The 19,167-nt window shown below is 45.6% G+C and overlaps 2 protein-coding genes and 1 long non-coding RNA gene across 7 annotated transcripts in view; 2 read left to right on the forward strand and 1 right to left on the reverse strand.

Annotated features, from left to right (window-relative positions):
* Window positions 1–19,167, forward strand: part of twf1a (twinfilin actin-binding protein 1a) — a 185,670-nt gene that overhangs the window by 87,170 nt on the left and 79,333 nt on the right. The gene's annotated exons all lie outside the window — the stretch shown is intronic.
* Window positions 1–19,167, forward strand: part of LOC309491192 (NACHT, LRR and PYD domains-containing protein 12-like) — a 293,341-nt gene that overhangs the window by 57,870 nt on the left and 216,304 nt on the right. The gene's annotated exons all lie outside the window — the stretch shown is intronic.
* Window positions 605–1,218, reverse strand: LOC309490989. Its single transcript, XR_014202902.1, has 2 exons — window positions 1,055–1,218; window positions 605–963 (listed from the first exon to the last, which is right to left on the reverse strand). It is a non-coding gene; the product is annotated as an uncharacterized lncRNA (long non-coding RNA).

Consider the following 19,167-nt stretch of genomic DNA (forward strand, 5'->3'; position numbering starts at 1 on the left):
CAATTCAAAACGAAAGAAATAGGCTACTCACTGATTAGGCTAAGTAATCCATGATGTGCATTTCTCTCTAGGCGCGTTCATACGGAGATGCGATCGTCAATTTCATTAAACGAAACCATTCAAAACGAAAATAAATAGACTAGCCTAACGTACTCTCTGTAATCCATGATGTGCATGTCTCTCTATAGCGTTCAGATGCCGATCGTCAATTTCTTTAAACGAAACAATTCAAAACGAAAAAAAAAAAGGCCACTCTCTGATTGTGTAATGATGTGCATTTCTCTCTATAGGCGCGTTCACTACAGAGATGGCGATCGTCAACTTCCATCTTTGCAGAAAAGTTGTATTAATAAAAATCAATGGACACGTGTCACCGGATTACAGAGGCACTTTTTGCTTGTTGCACGCACACAGATATTATGTTGAATAATGGTGGGCTCCGGCTCATAATAACAGTTAATGCCGTCGGCCTGACTCAGACACAACGTGCAGGGGTTGGGCTTGATTTTTTATTTATTTTTTGCCCGATCTGGCATTCAGTTTCTGAACGGTGTAGGCACAAGCCAACAGTTTGGTGACGCCGTCTGAGCCCATTATGTCATAATTTTTAATTAGTCACGGTAATACCGTATACCCCGGTAAAATAGGGAGGAGGTTTGACGGTATCAAAATTCGAATACCGCCCAAGCCTAGTTAGGGCACACTTTCGGGGTGAAACAATACACTTTGAAAGCAAACAAACACGGTAGTGGCACCCTACAAAAACACAAAACCACTGTCAGCATTTTCATCATGTGCATTTAAAGCCAAAAAAATCAAATATAACATTCACACGACATTATGCACCTCATTCACATTTGTTTAGCACATACACATTACATTAACAACTTACCAAACTCTTTTATAAAGACTTTGTAATGCTGGTCACGTGCATCAATCAAACATCTCCAGCCATCTCGAACTCTAACCACAAAAATACATAGTATACATACACAGAATGAAACGAGCATAGCCTATTACACCAGATTAAATGATGATTATTACATTTACTTACATAGAACATCGATTAAATCAAGGATGATAATCATCTTTGCACACGACTGAATGCGTCTCTCATGCACTGCTTTAGCCGTCTTTCTCTGTATCGCGCTATTATGACGTCATCATAAGGGCTCGCTTTTCTTAAAGGGGAAGTACTCTCTAGCTTATAAATTCAGATACCACCCGGCTACAAAGAAAATATATATTACGATATTCAACCTTGTAGGTTCTTTTTTCCTGTGTATAAAATCTCGTATTATGTATGCAAACCCATGATTGATATTTGTGTGTATATATATAAAGGCCTATATATATATATATATATATATATATATATATATATATATATATATATATATATATACATATACATATATATATATATATATATATATATATATATATACATATATACACCTTATAACACCAGTAACTCAACAGCCCTACCTAGAACGGTTTTCTCCAGCGTTTGTAATGTCTGCACAAAGGGCAGCTGTGCGAAGATTCGCCTTTGGAGAAAACTGTTGATTTTATACTCGAAAAATGTAAGTATCATTAATGTTAAAAATTAATATTACCCCAGAATGAATTGCATTGCTATCCCACCCAAAACATACAATAATAACAACGATAAATGCTGACCAATACTTAATTATATTACTTTTAACTGAAAATGATATAATTCAATAAAACAAACAAAATGTAATGTATGTCCTACGACATAGCTATGCATGAATACACTCTAGATGTGTATAGTGAACATATCTACATTTTCATTCAAACAATAAATAAAGCATTAATTAAATATTTATATTTTATTTACTGACAACAATGAGAAATATTAATAAATTAGTAAAAGAATGAATCAAAGTCACCATCACACAATAAACAAATGCATATACAAGTCAACACATGAAACAAAGCTTTATTCAAACTACAATCATGTATGTAGACTACAGGCGCTGAACCCCACATCCTACTGCCATCTCAACACAGCGGTTCCCATTCTGCAGCTTTATTCTGATGAATCAGCTGACCACCAGAGGTGAGCCGTGCCTTCATGCCTGAGGTTGTTGCGTGATGTGTTGTGCTTCACAATCTGAGGCAATAAGGGCAGGTGGAGTGATGGAGGGACTCATCCATGGCCAGGGACGGACTGACAATCTGTGCGTTCTGGAAAAGTCCAGAACGGCCGTCCAACCGAGGGCCGTCGGCACAAAAAAAAAGTCTAATAAAGCAAAATGAACAGCCACGTGTAAAAAACAACAACTGAGGAAGAAGAGTCGGCCTATTCGAGTGAGTATACTACAGACATGAATAACAACTATTTAAATATTAAGTTGTAGTTTATTTTAATTATTGTAATTTCAAACAGAGCTATTACAGCACTTTTCTGATTCTTGATTTCTGTGCATTTGCTGCACAGCTTTTGTGGTGGAGCAGGACCTGCAAGGGAAGGTGATGGCGGCATTTGTGAGAAAAAACGTCTCAGGTTACGTATGTAACCCTGGTTCCCTGAGAGGGAACGAGACGCTGCGTCGAGACGCGGTGGGAACGCTCTGCGTGATTGCGTCGTGAAGCACGTGTATAATCAGTCCAATGGAAAGACGAGACGTCATAGGCGGGTGACGTCATCGACCAGGAAGCTATAAAGCACCCCTGCGACAGACCGCGGCAGCTTCTGTAAGCCGAAGCAAGTCGATCACAGGCATGCAGGGAGTATGGCAAGGCGACGCAGCGTCTCGTTCCCTCTCAGGGAACCAGGGTTACATACGTAACCTGAGACGTTCCCTTTCAAGGGAACTTCGAGCTGCGTCGAGACGCGGTGGGAACCCTATACCCACGATGCCATATGACAAATGCCTGTTCTGTATGAAGACCATGCGCATACTAGGAAACAAGCACCCTAGACCCTGGAGTGGAGCCTAGGTCCAAGTCATAAAATCTAACAAATGTATGCGGTGAGGACCTGCCTGCCGCATTACAGATGTCAGAGTGAAACTCCTGATAATAAAGCCTTAGAGGCAGCCATACTCCTGGTAGAATGGGCCGGGACAGCCAAAGGTGAAGGCTGTCCGGCCGCTTCATAAGCAAGTGAGATAGCCTCAACTACTCACTTGCTCATTATCTGTTTAGATGCAGGGCAACCTATCTTAGGTAACCTGAAGCAGACAAATAACTGCTCTTATATATATGCCACAGGTTGCAGCTCTGTGGACATAAGCATCCAAGAGCCCGGACAGGGCAAAACAGATTAAGTTCTTCCTGATCTGGCTTGTATTAAGGTGGAGGACAGAAGGCCTGCAGCACAAATGACCCACAAATTTTGTAGGAATACAACCCGGCAAGGGGGAGGAAGACTATCACCATACCAGGTGCAAATCCAAGTACGTGCAGGCCCCAGCCTCAAGTACCACGGAGAAGATGAAATAAGGATCTCTCCTCAGAGTTAACCCAGCAAAGAAACATTCATTGCAGAAATCAAGTACTGTACCATAGGGCAGATAGCAAGATTCAGAAGGCATTCTCCACACCAGGCAGAGAACAGTTTCCATTTCAATGCATATTCAGTCTTCTCGTGGAGGGAGCTCTAGACTGGAGTATGGTCTCCACGACCTCAGTCGAGAGACCTGAATCTATGAGCTGGGCCCCCTCAGAGGCCGAGCCCATAGTATCCATAACTCCGGAAGAGAGTAACTCCCAGGAGCAAAGATATCAGGAAATGCGTACAGGTGTAGCCTCAACCACACCTAATACGTTGCATCCAGTTCAAGCAGAGCTGGATGCATCAGGGAGAACCAAATGGGCAATGTGTTGTATAAACGATGCGAAAGGTAGACTTGATTAGTTTTGACCGAAGTTCTCCTAAAGGAGCTCCACCACCTTGGGGTGAAGTCCCCATTCCCCGGGCCTCAGCCCCTGCCTCAACAGGATATCTGCTCTGATATACGAGACCATCAGTGTGTTGTCCGGAAGGACAAGCACATGGTGACCTCTCAGGTCTGGCAGGAAGTATTTGAGAGCTCGAAATACCGCCATCATTTCTAGCCGATTTATGTGGCAAGAACGTTGATGGTCCTGCAAAAGACCTTTCGCTGAGCGGCCACTCATGACCGCCCCCCATCCCGTGAGGGAAGCATCCGTCGAAAGCGTTACGCGTCGACAAGAAGCCCCCAGCACTGGGCCCTGGGCGAGGAACCAAGGTTTCTTCCACATGACCAAGGCACGAAGGCATCGCCGCGTGACCTTGATCGTGCGAAATGGATTTCCCCTCGGAGAAAACCCCTTGATCCTGAGCCACTGCAAAGGTCTCATGTACAAAAGGCCAAAAGTGATTACGTTGGACGCAGCTGCCATGAGCCCCAACAGTCTCTGAAACTGTTTCACAGTGAGTGACTGGCCTAGTTTTATCCCCTTTACGGCTGTGAGAATCGCAGAAATACGTGCAGGAGACAGACGTGCTTGCATTATTGTCGAATCCCATAAAACACCCAGAAAAGTGGTCCTCTGAGCTGGGAGGAGCACACTCTTCTTGGCGTTGAGCCACAACCCCAACCTCTTTATGTGAGACAGAACGACATCTCGATGCCGAACCGCCAACTGCTCGGACTGAGCTAAAATCAACCAATCGTCGATAAAGTATAATACGCGAATGCCCTGGAGTCTCAAAGGAGCCAGAGTTGCATCCACGCATTTTGTAAAGATGCGGGGTGATAAACCTAGGCCGAAGGGAAGAACCCAATACTGGTATGCTTCGCCCCCGAAAGCAAACCTCAGGAACCTCCTGTGATATGAGGATGGATAGATAAGTAAGCGTCCTTCAAGTCTATTGTGACAAACCAGTCCTCGGACTGAATCTGTGACAATCATTTTAGCGTATAGCATACTTTGAACTTGAGATTCTGAAACCTGCTGTTTAATTGACGCAGGTCTAGAATAGGACGCAACCCCTCATCCTCTTTCGGAACAATGAAGTAACGGCTGTAAAACCCTGACTGTCTGCTGGGAGGAGAAACCCCTTCTATAGCTCCTTTTGCAGAAGTGTCAGTACTTCCTGCTCCATAACCAGAGCCTGCTCGGGGTCCACCACTGTGGGGAGGACCTCTAGAAATCTGTGCGGACGAGAACCGAACTGAATTCTGAAACCCTTTTCTAAAGTGTGCAGGACCCACTGAGAAATATATGGCAGTAGTTTCCACGCTGCCAGAAATTCTACTAGGAGAACCAGTCTCTCGAGACTGGCCTCTGGATTTGGTTGAACAGTCACTTTGGTGCCCTGAAGCGGCGAACCGGCAGGGAACAACCAAACTGACCGTTCTACGCCCCTCCTCGGAGGATCGTATGGGGACGCTGACACCTCGGTGCCCTGAACGGAGAACCGGCAGGGAACAACCGAACTGGCAGCGCTGCGACCCTCCTCAGAGAGTCGCACCCCAGAGGGTGCCGAGGAGAAACGATTTCTCAAAACCGTCCCTGCCCCGGGGAAACCTTCAGAAGCCTGATAGCCTCAGCGTCAGGACTTCTTGTCTAAGTTTTAATAGAGATAACGACAGTCCTCAGATCTTGCCTACCTCTAACTAGCTTTGTTCCGACGACCCTCCTCGGAGGATCGCTGGAAAAAAGCAGGCACCTCGGCGCCCTGAAACGGCGAACCGGCAGGGAAACCGAAATGACTGCTCTACGACCCTCCTCGGAGGATCGTTTGGGGACGCTGACACCTCGGTGTCCTGAAACGGCGAACCGGCAGAAAAACCGAACAGCCAGCGTTGCGACCCTCCTCAGAGAGTCGCACCCCAGAGGGCGCCGAGGAGAAACGATTTCTCAAAACCGTCCCTACCCCGGAGGGGACCACCCTCAGAAGCCTGCAGCCTCGGCGTCAGGGCTTCTTCCATTTTTAGCTATTTTAGAGATAAAACAGTCCTCAGATCTTGCATATCTCTAACTGGCTAGACTGTGACCGCCACCCAGGTCCCCATCGATTGTGGATGAGCCCGAATGGCGAATCTTTGTTTTACCGCACTCTATGCTGCGAGGAGCTTAAGTATGCTGAGACTGCTCCCGCCCAGCAGTCTCAGGAACGTTAGATCGGTGAGGAAGAAACCTTTGGAACGCCACTGAAGAGTTTATTTCTTCGTCTTCGAGCGTCCAGAAGAAAAGACATATTTTATCTTAATTTTTCTTTACATCAGAAAAACTATATATATATATATATATATATATATATAAATATAACACTCCATGGCCACCAGCAGGAAACAACCGAACTGGCAGCGCTGCGACCCTCCTCAGAGAGTCGCCCAAGAGGACGCCGAGGAGAAACGATTTCTCGAAACCGTCCCTCCCCGGTATAGTTTATCTGTTGCGCGACGCAATTCTCAAATAGCGTCAGTGCTGTTACATCCTCACATTAATCCATGCTTATACATTTTACCTACCAGTGCTGCCTAATAATATTTATCTATTATTTATGGTGGCTGGTGGGTAACGTCGGGGTTATTATGACACCAACACGGGAGAGAGATAGCTCGCAAGCGTCTCTTTAACCCGAGGCACTGTCATACCATGATACTTAATACCCATAACATTACTATAGTAGAAGTTTAGGGATAAAATACATAAACAGAAACCGGTTTATTCCACGATCTCGACACCTCAGTGTGGAGATAGGGAAAAAACGGCACTCCCCGACGAGGAGGCTGAGATATAGAGTTTTCCTTATACTTTCACTCTCATATATATATGTTCGGCTGGCCAGTAATATTTAACTTAGCAACAGCATTATATAAAACCTCCTTTTATAAGCTCCTCTTTATTCAACAGAGTTATGAGCTGACTTATTTATTTATTTATTGAAAACTCATAAACATCTGCCTTATTTTCTTTTATTTATTTATTTCTTTTTTTAAACAAAAACACTAACGATACCAATTCCTCGGAACTGGAAATCGCAGCATGAGTGCCTCATCCCGGGGAGGAGAAACCGCAGAGCGTGCTTCTCCCCGAGATAAGGCATGTGGATCGAACAGGTGTTTGTTAGAACCATTTGCGATCCCCAAGATGCGCGTCGACGCCGTGCCTCGGCAGCAGCGGGACCCGCGCCTCGGGGCGCGCGCACCGAACCGTCCTCCTCGAAGAACGGCCGGCGGGAGCGGAGCGTCCTCACGGACAGCTTCTCGCAATGCTCACAGTCAGCCCCCTCGAGAACTGACTGTTGGCATGCTCCACTCCCAAACAAGCAACACAAAGCTGAAGTGTGTGTCCCCACCCGTGATATAACGTGGGGAGGGAACAACACAACACTTGCTTGCTCTCTTTTGCCATAATAAATATATATATTGCAACTTGACAGACAACAATAAATATGACAAGGACAGAATACACAGATTGCTTGCTGAAGGCACAGAAAGCTGCCGCGGTCTGTCGCAGGGGTGCTTTATAGCTTCCTGGTCGATGACGTCACCCGCCTGTGACGTCTCGTCTTTCCATTGGACTGATTATACACGTGCTTCACGACGCAATCACGCAGAGCGTTCCCACCGCGTCTCGACGCAGCTCGAAGTTCCCTTGAAAGGGAAACACGTTTTTGTCTTCTAAATAATACTGAAATCAAATGACATTGTGCGGTTAAAATGGCGTTTTTTTGTGTTATGTTTGTGCATTTTTGTAGGATCTGAAATGTCAGCAGACTGGTGTGAGCACTGAGGATGAGGAGCCCAGAGCTGAATCCTGGAGATGGTGCCATGGACAGGGACGGACTGGGGCTAAAAAACAGCCCTGGACTTTCTCCCAAATAGGCCCATCATCCGGCCATTCGCCTCTAGCCGTGTGCGACAGACACTAGCCAGGATGTCCTGATACTATGCCACAATACTGTAGCCTATCAGACAAGGTATTCACAGCAAGTAACATCTCAAAACCAATGATGATAATTGGGGTTGTGTTTATTAATGAAGCCTCAGCCTTCAAATAAAAACAAAAAATCTACAATGCCATAAAATACAAATAATGAAATGTCACTGTACTAATTTGTCCTTTTTAGGTATTAATATGTAGGCTACCATTAAGGTACCAATATGGTACAAAAATGTATCTTTTAAAAAGGTACAGCCCCAGTGACAGCTTTCCTACCTTTTTTTCTGAGAGTGTATACAGTAACCCCAAATTACAAACTTGTAATTATAAAACATATAGTAACTATATACCAGAGTCCAACCTTTTTGTGTGCGAAGGCTACCTCAAGGGATAAAATAATCTAGAAGATTTTTTTTTTGGTTATACTCCAATATTTATTATACATAACATGGTGAAGCTTTTTTACTTTTCACCATAATATGGGAAATAATCAAATATCTTGATATTCTGGTTCAGACTTACAAGCGTTAAAAAAAAAAACAATTCCTGAAAAATTATGAAAATATTTATTGATTTTTTTGTTGATTTTCTATAAACCTATTGTATGTGTTATCAAAAACAGTAGCCCAAACATTAAATCAATAAAAAAATAAACTGCCATAACTTCTAAACAAAACATTACTGCATTAGGCTACATTTAATACATGACTATATTAACATACCAGCATTTTTAATATGAATACAGGCACATTTCTGCCAAAAAAGTTTGTTTTACTAAAGTTAATTCATAAGTTTTGGTGTGAAATGTCTTCTAACTGGTTTGTTCTCGGAACAATGTTTCGCCTGTTTGTTTGTTTTTTTGCGTCAATATGTTGAGAATATCAGCGCTGTTTCATCTGGCTTTTTACAAGCTTAAATCACATCATTTGTGGGTTTATAATAGAGATAGAGAATTCTGCGCTGAATTGAAATGCTTCTCAGTGGATCGCACAGCTCTGTGTAATAATGTCCGTGTGATCGAGATCAGCCCGCACAGCTGCTTTGGCCGCGATCGATGTTTTTTGGGCCGAACTGATAATGCGCTGCTCAGATCAAACAAGTTTTGTTCCGCTTTTTGAGCGTTTGCCATTTGATGTTTCTCATATGCAACGCAAATGACAGCGTATAATCAAAGAGAGTTGGGTAATTTTGTAGAGGCAAAAGTTCAAATTGAAACGTTTAGTTGAAAAGGTCGCAAAATTATACAATTTATTCGAAGTCTGGAACCCCGACGGCAAATTGGGGCTATTTATAGAATGTGTTTAGCGGGCAACTCACAGGCACCACGTTGGAGAGCCACTGCCATTCAAATATAATTTAAGCAAATTTAAAAGTGCAGCCTTATAAAACTAACTTTCTGTCAGTGGCTATAGGCCGACTCTTCTTCCTCAGTTGTTGTTTTTTACACGTAGCATATTAGTGATCGTATTAGTGCCCCTGCTGTTGGCTGTTCATATTGCTTTATTAGACTTTTTTTTTGTGCCGACGGCCCTCGGTTGGACGGCCGTTCTGGACTTTTCCAGAACGCACAGATTGTCAGTCCGTCCCTGCAAACATACAAATATCATTTAAATACAATAAAAACAAAACAAACTAAAACAGCAAGTCATATTATACAAGATTTTTTCAAATTAACATATGATACAAAATCCAAAACCTTTTCAGGCATAATCTTACTAAATATGTTCTTAAGTGAAGTAACTTCATAAAAGAGCATTCTACTTGTATCACAGTTTTTTTTTCGATTGCTAAACGACAGTGAGCACAACTGGAGCTACATGTGCAAAACTCTAACTACAGTCTGCACTACCAACAGTCACCTGAGCTAAACAGTTCACATCACCTGCAAAACTCATTCAGAGCAACACAACTCTTAACACACGGCTCAAAACAGCTCAGTGCAGCCAAACACTACACACAACCCTCACTGAGATAACACACACTGTCACTCAGAACACACTGAGAGGAAACACACTACACACAACCCTCCCTGAGATAACACACACTGTCACTCAGAACACACTGAGAGGAAACACACTACACACAACCCTCACTGAGATAACACACACTGTCACTCAGAACACACTGAGAGGAAACACACTACACACAACCCTCCCTGAGATAACACACACACACAACCCTCACTGAGATAACACACACTGTCACTCAGAACACACAGAGAGGAAACACACTACACACACCCCTCACTGAGATAACACACTACACACAACCCTCACTGAGATAACACACTACACACAACCCTCACTGAGATAACACACACTGTCACTCAGAACACACTGAGAGGAAACACACTACACACACCCCTCACTGAGATAACACACACTGTCCCTCAGAACACACTGAGAGGAAAAACACTACACACAACCCTCACTGAGAAAACACACACTGTCACTCAGAACACACTGAGAGGAAACACACTACACACAACCCTCACTGAGATAACACACACTGTCACTCAGAACACACTGAGAGGAAACACACTACACACAACCCTCACTGAGATAACACACACTGTCACTCAGAACACACTGCACAACCCTCACTGAGATAACACACACTGTCACTCAGAACACACTGAGAGGAAAAACACTACACACACCCCTCACTGAGATAACACACACTGTCACTCAGAACACACTGAGAGGAAAAACACTACACACAACCCTCCCTGAGATAACACACACTGTCACTCAGAACACACTGAGAGGAAACACACTACACACAACCCTCACTGAGATAACACACACTGTCACTCAGAACACACTGAGAGTAAACACACTACACACAACCCTCCCTGAGATAACACACACTGTCACTCAGAACACACTGAGAGGAAACACACTACACACAACCCTCCCTGAGATAACACACACTGTCACTCAGAACACACTGCACAACCCTCACTGAGATAACACACACTGTCACTCAGAACACACTGAGAGGAAAAACACTACACACAACCCTCCCTGAGATAACACACACTGTCACTCAGAACACACTGAGAGGAAACACACTACACACAACCCTCACTGAGATAACACACACTGTCACTCAGAACACACTGAGAGTAAACACACTACACACAACCCTCCCTGAGATAACACACACTGTCACTCAGAACACACTGAGAGGAAACACACTACACACAACCCTCCCTGAGATAACACACACTGTCACTCAGAACACACTGAGAGGAAACACACTACACACAACCCTCACTGAGATAACACACACTGTCACTCAGAACACACTGAGAGTAAACACACTACACACAACCCTCACTGAGATAACACACACTGTCACTCAGAACACACTGAGAGGAAACACACTACACACAACCCTCCCTGAGATAACACACACTGTCACTCAGAACACACTGAGAGGAAACACACTACACACAACCCTCACTGAGATAACACACACTGTCACTCAGAACACACTGAGAGGAAACACACTACACACAACCCTCACTGAGATAACACACACTGTCACTCAGAACACACTGAGAGGAAACACACTACACACACCCCTCACTGAGATAACACACACTGTCCCTCAGAACACACTGAGAGGAAACACACTACACACACCCCTCACTGAGATAACACACACTGTCACTCAGAACACACTGAGAGGAAACACACTACACACAACCCTCACTGAGATAACACACACTGTCACTCAGAACACACTGAGAGGAAACACACTACACACAACCCCTCACTGAGATAACACACACTGTCACTCAGAACACACTGAGAGGAAACACACTACACACAACCCTCCCTGAGATAACACACACTGTCACTCAGAACACACTGAGAGGAAACACACTACACACACACACCCCTCACTGAGATAACACACACTGTCACTCAGAACACACTGAGAGGAAACACACTACACACAACCCTCACTGAGATAACACACACTGTCCCTCAGAACACACTGAGAGGAAACACACTACACACAACCCTCACTGAGATAACACACACTGTCACTCAGAACACACTGAGAGGAAACACACTACACACAACCCTCCCTGAGATAACACACACTGTCACTCAGAACACACTGAGAGGAAACACACTACACACACACACCCCTCACTGAGATAACACACACTGTCACTCAGAACACACTGAGAGGAAACACACTACACACAACCCTCACTGAGATAACACACACTGTCACTCAGAACACACTGAGAGGAAACACACTACACACAACCCTCCCTGAGATAACACACACTGTCACTCAGAACACACTGAGAGGAAACACACTACACACACACACCCCTCACTGAGATAACACACACTGTCACTCAGAACACACTGAGAGGAAACACACTACACACACACACCCCTCACTGAGATAACACACACTGTCACTCAGAACACACTGAGAGGAAACACACTACACACACACACACCCCTCACTGAGATAACACACACTGTCACTCAGAACACACTGAGAGGAAACACACTACACACAACCCTCACTGAGATAACACACACTGTCACTCAGAACACACTGAGAGGAAACACACTACACACAACCCTCCCTGAGATAACACACACTGTCACTCAGAACACACTGAGAGGAAACACACTACACACAACCCTCACTGAGATAACACACACTGTCACTCAGAACACACTGAGAGGAAACACACTACACACACACACACCCCTCACTGAGATAACACACACTGTCCCTCAGAACACACTGAGAGGAAACACACTACACACAACCCTCCCTGAGATAACACACACTGTCACTCAGAACACACTGAGAGGAAACACACTACACACAACCCTCACTGAGATAACACACACTGTCACTCAGAACACACTGAGAGGAAACACACTACACACAACCCTCACTGAGATAACACACACTGTCACTCAGAACACACTGAGAGGAAACACACTACACACAACCCTCCCTGAGATAACACACACTGTCACTCAGAACACACTGAGAGGAAACACACTACACACAACCCTCACTGAGATAACACACACTGTCACTCAGAACACACTGAGAGGAAACACACTACACACAACCCTCCCTGAGATAACACACACTGTCACTCAGAACACACTGAGAAGAAACACACTACACACAACCCTCACTGAGATAACACACACTGTCCCTCAGAACACACTGAGAGAAAACACACTACACACAACCCTCACTGAGATAACACACACTGTCCCTCAGAACACACTGAGAGGAAACACACTAGCATCAAACACCAATACAGAAAATACTAACTTTTCATCTTTACAGTTTGAACAATTTCAGTGCTTCATACAAAGTAATATTTTCTTCAAAGAAAAGAGTGGCATTCCTTTTACATGATTTATTTACACATTTATTTTACATTTAGAACATAACAATTCTTTAAGGTAAATGAAAATTAGCAGTTTGCTTCAATAGTCTATAGTAATTTATGGAATTACAGTAATGAGAAAAAAATGGTAGAAACGAAAAGTACATACTGTAATTCGAACAAATAATTGAGGGGCTAATCCTGCCTCTCTCTAGCATCAGGACACAGGTTTACATCAACATCACATCTAATGTTCTCTCTTGCCATGCTCCTGGGGAAGAACCTTCTGGAGTGCCTTATCCATCCCTGGCAGTCCTCTGGACTCGTGTCCTCACATCCGGCATGCATGGCTTCCAAAAGAGACATTTGGTCATGTGGGTGGTGACCAAACACTTTCCACCTCCAGGCAGAGAAAAACTCCTCTATTGGGTTGAGGAAGGGTGAATATGCAGGCAGGTAAAAAAATATATAAATCTGCGATGTGCTGCAAACCAATCTGTGACAGCTGCAGAGTGGTGAAAAGCAACTTTATCGCAAACTATGACAAACACTTGGGGGTTTCTTACTGGCTCCCCCTGTTCTGCTGGCACTAGCTGAGCATAGAGCTGTTCTAGGAAAGCTATAAGCCTTTCTGTGTTGTATGAGCCAATGAGTGGTGTGTTGAGAAGCAAACCATCATTGGCCATTGCAGCACACATGGTGATATTTCCCCCCCTTTGGCCTGGAACCTCCACAGTGGCCCTTTGACCTATAACATTCCTTCCTCTGCGTCGTGTTTTGGCAAGGTTAAATCCAGCTTCATCAATACATACAAAGGAATGTGGTGTTTCCAGCGCTTCCACCTCCATTACTCTCTGAAAAACAGTAAGAGCACAGTTTTACTGTAGTAATGCTAGTGTTTTTTTACTGTGAATATTTTTTATAGCTGTGTATGTATCCTCAGACGTCTTACCTGGACATATTGGTATCTTTGCTCTTTTACCCGTTCACTGTTTCTCTCGAACGGTACAGTGTATAACTGTTTCATTGTAACTTGGTGTTTCTGTAGGACTCGAGCAATAGTTGTTGTGCTGACAGAATTAACATTTTCAAATATATCATTATCAGCCAGCACTCTATCTTGAATCTCCCGCAGTTTTATTGAACATAGCCGTATCAGCTTTCTGTCTCCAGCAAGCGTTCTGTGTGACTGTATTGTCTTATTTGGTGTTGTTTGTCTATCTCAATATATATATGGCGAATATAGAGAAACGACTCAGGCGGTGTGCGTCCCCTTGCTCGCGCTATTTGAGCGAGGGTGACACGCACTCGTTTTGTGTTGTTTGTCTGGGAGTGGAGCATGCACGGGCAGTGCTCGAGGGCGCTGTCTGTGCAAACTGTTTTCAGCTATCTATGAGAGAGCTCCGCTCCCGTTTGAGCTTGTTCGATCAATCAGATCAGGCTCGCGTTTCCAGTGCATCAGGCCCCGCGTCTGTTGAGGCAGCGCGCCGCTTGTCAAGTCAAGTCAAGTTTATTTGTATAGCGCTTTTCACAATACAGATTGCATCAAAGCAGCTTCACAGTATTAAATTAAAATAATACAACAAAGTTTGTTTCAAGAGGAATTTATTGATTGATAAAATTAAATTAAATATCCCCAAAATATCCCCAACTGAGCAAGCCAAAGGCAACAGTGGCAAGGAACCGAAAAACTCCATCAAGTGACCTAATGGTGTCCTAAAACTCCATCAGGTGCCTTAATGGAGAAAAAAAAAACCTTGGGAGAACCCAGGCTCAGTCGGGGGCCAGTTCTCCTCTGGCATTTATGAGCTAGAGGCCGGATTGTAGTTTGAACTGTAGGATTATATGAATGCCTGGCTGAAGAGATGCGACTTTAATCTAGTTTTAAGGCTTGTATGCATGGGATTCGCACGTGGAGCTGGCAGATAACACTGAGACGGTTGCGACCCTTTCTCAGTGTTTATTAACCAGCTCCACTGGTCTCGCGCACGGTTCGGAAGCCCGCGCTGCGGCTTCTTCCGACCGTGTTAAAGACACAGCGTTTGATTTATCTGGCTCCGAGGGGTTAGATATTATCAACACTGAATCACATAAATATGGGGATTCGCCACCCCATATTCCCGTTATTGAGGAATTGCTGGAGGTTGTGACCAGGGCAGTGGTTAAATTAAACGTTGAATGGCCATATAATAAGCAGGAAGCGACTAAGAAAAATAAAATGGATGAGCGCTTCCTGCAGACCCAGTCACAATCTTTGTGTCAGAGCCTTCCCTTTTTCACTGATCTTCATACTGAGGTATCGAGATCGTGGGAAAATCCATGTTCATCTCAATTATTTTCCCCCCATGTATATATTTACTCATCTATTAGGGAATCTAATGAGAATGGTTATGGGGTGATGCCTCGGGTTGAGGAATATTTTGCGAAATATTTTCTCCCTGACGTTGCGTCACCCCTGATAGCTCAGACACTTCCCTCCAAATCTCGTACATCGAATTTGTTAGGGAAAGCTTATATGGCGGTGGGTCGAGCCGGTGCATGCCTACACACGATGGGGTTATTACAGGCATACCAGGCTGACCTCCTCAAAGAGGTGGATGATAACTGGGAGGTCTCACTCAACGGTATTACTGAATTTCGTAGAGTAGCTGACTTATCTCTCCGTATTATTAAGGAGACGGCTCGTGCTATTGGCCGTTCTATGGCAGCAATAGTCGTCACAGAGAGACATTTATGGCTTAATCGCTTGGGGATCGAGGAGAAGGACAGGGCTTTCCTTCTCGATGCCCCCCTTTCACCTTCTGGCCTCTTTCGCGACGCGGCGAGAACCGTTGTCGAAAGGTTTCAGGAGGCAGAGCGACAATCAGCTATCCCCAGTTGTCAATCTAGGTCTCATGGGGTTGCTGCCAGGGGGCAGCCTCAGGGGACAGCCGCCAGTTCAACATATTTTGAGAAGGTTTCCTCTCGTGCCCCCCCGTATAAGGCTTGGGGCCAGAAGAGACATTCTCGTATGAAGCCCTCTATATCGAGGACAGGTCTGAGGACTGTCTCTCGGGCTAAGATGGCTTCAACTAAGAGGTCTTGTCGTAACACGCAGACCCTTATGGCCGTTCCCCCAGGAGAGCGAGTACAGGAGTCTCGCCCCCTTATACAGCCCTTAGGAAATCGATGTTTACTTCCCGCCGCCGATGGCGCTTCGGGACACATCGGCTTCCAGCGAACACAAATCGCAGTATCTGCCCGGAAACGTTGCGGCCCTGTCGAGTTCGCCGCCTCTCAGGAGGTCTGTAGAGAGCATATTTCGGTTAGTTCCTGCCAGTTAGCTGCTTCAGGTCACCGAAACCATTTGAACATTTTTAGCCAAGGCCAGTCTCGAGGGACTGGTCCCCATAATAGCATATTTAGACACCCCGAGGGGTCTTCAAAATATAGCCTGGAGGGTCCTGCTTACAGCGGAGCTAATATAAAAATATTATCTACTAAGGGTGGTTCACATGTCTGCCAGCCCCGAGCAGGGTTGGTTCTTGGAACAGGAAGTCAAGTCTCTCTTAACAAAGGAAACCTCAAGGTGAGCTCTTCCTCGGTTTCGGGAGCCCGGGTTCTACAGCCGGTACTTCATAGTTCCTGTGAGGGAAGGGGAGTAAGGCCTTGTTTCGGATCTCAGGGTAATGGATCAACCTCCGAGGGGGTTCAGATTCAAGATTCCGACTGTCAGTCAGACCAGCTCCAGCTGATAGATCCACAAGGCCCTTAACTCCTCATTCCCTTCTAACCCCATCACGGGAAGTTTCCGAGATCTCTTTTTGGGGGAAAAGCACATCAGTTCCGGATTCTTCCATTCGGCCTAGTATTGTATCCCCGCACCTCCTCGGAATGCATGGTCACTGTCCTAGCTCCATGGAGTCTTCAGGGCATCCTCATTCCTGTCCATTGACTACTAGAGCACACGGTTCAACACCGAGGTGTTGTTTCGAGTCTCGTGAGGTGCTAGGGAATATGGCTCAGAGTCTAGGAAAAATCACCAGTGCCTCTTCAGAGAAACCGATTCCTGGGGGCGGTGTAGGTTATAGTCATGATGCAGGCACAATTGTCTCCAGCTCAGACACTCATCTTCCTTACCATAGTCATGAATATCAAGCTAGGCCAGGCCACCACTACGTGACCTTATTAAAGAGTGGGCTCGCTGGCAGCAGTGTTCAACATACTATTCTTTGGCCTGCTGTACATGGGGGCCCTGTAGTAGTGGCTCAGGACCAATGGGTTTTCCCCGAGAGGGAACCCACTCCGCATGACCAGAGTTACGCGCACATGCCCTCGTTTTCTGATCATGGGGAGGAAGTTATGGTTCCTGCTCCTAGTACCTGTGTTGGAAACACAGGGTCTGAGGAAACTTCAGAGAGACCATTAGGTTCTATTTTTGACAGACACTATGTCGATGGTCTCTCTGATCAAAGAGGGGGCAGTCATCCTGTCGAGGCAGGGGCTGCAGCCCGGGGATTTCGAACTCCACCCCAAGTTGGCTTTAGCCGGGATGGAGGTCGGTTTGTCAGAGGTGCTCCTGTTTCCCCTTTATGTGGACGGCCACCTTCTGCGCCACCTCTCCCATGCTCTTCCAGCTCTGCTGGGTTTGGATATCATGATACAGACATGGTTGAGGCCATGTCTGTGTATACTTTCCCCGATTGTTCTGCCCCCGGGGGTTCTAGAGTACAAGAGGGTTCAGCAGTACGGGATCAGCTTACTCTTAGTGGCCCTGTACTGACAGGCCCAAATATGGCTTCCAAACATCTGGGCCCTTCTGGCAGGCCTTCCGCGGTGAATCCGGATCAGGATGGTCCTCCCTCTTCAGCCCAAGGTCATGATATTTCACCCTTGGCGGTAGCCCAGGAAGCTACTGGATTGGCCCCTGAGGGGGACCAATTCATAAATTCTGGTCTCTCAACCGAGGTTGTTGAGACCATTGTAAACTCTAGAGCCCCCTCCACGAGGAAACTTTATGCATTTAAATGGAAAATTTTTATTTTATGGTGCAGAGAACATCAGTTGGACCCAGTTAACTGCCCAGTGGCTTCAGTACTGGAGTTCCTCCAGAATCGTTTCTCTGACGGGCTCTCCCCGTCCACGCTTAAGGTCTATGTGGCGGCTATATCAGCCTTCCACACGCCTTTAGGGGTGGGCACGCTGGGGACACACCCACTCATAATTCGTTTCCTTCGTGGAGCCAGGAGGATGAGGCCTGCTATCCAGCCTAGGGTCCCCACGTGGGACCTGGCAGTGGTCCTCGAAGGTTTATCCCTGGCACCCTTCGAACCCCTGGATAAGGTGTCTGAGAAATGTTTATCCTTTAAGGTAGCCTTCCTGCTCGCTATTACTTCCCTGAAACGAGTTGGCGACCTGCAGGCGCTATCTGTGGCTCCCTCTTGCCTCGAGTTCTCTCCTGGCAGAGTGAGAGCCATTCTCCACCCTAGACCTGGCTACGTGCCTAAGGTGCCCACAAATGTGGCACGGTCTATAATCCTTCCGGCCTTTCATCCTCCACCGCATGTGTCGGCTGATCAAGCTAAGTTACACTTGTTATGCCCGGTCCGAGCTCTTGAGGCCTATGTACATAGGACCTCGGGCTGGAGGAAGTCGGACCAGCTGTTTGTGTGTTTTGGGTTATCCAAGAAGGGCTCCCCGGTCTCCAAGCAGACTATTAGCAAGTGGATAGTAGAGGCTATTTCTTCAGCTTACGAGGTGCGCAATCTGCCTTCACCTCTCCTGATAAAAGCTCACTCAACCAGAGGAGTGGCATCCTCTAGAGCCTTGCTAGCAGGGGTTTCTCTTCAAGAGGTCTGTGATGCCGCTGGCTGGGCCTCCCCACACACCTTCATCAA

This window comes from Leuciscus leuciscus, assembly GCF_965113295.1.
Source record: "Leuciscus leuciscus genome assembly, chromosome: 25".
Taxonomy (NCBI): domain Eukaryota; kingdom Metazoa; phylum Chordata; class Actinopteri; order Cypriniformes; family Leuciscidae; genus Leuciscus; species Leuciscus leuciscus.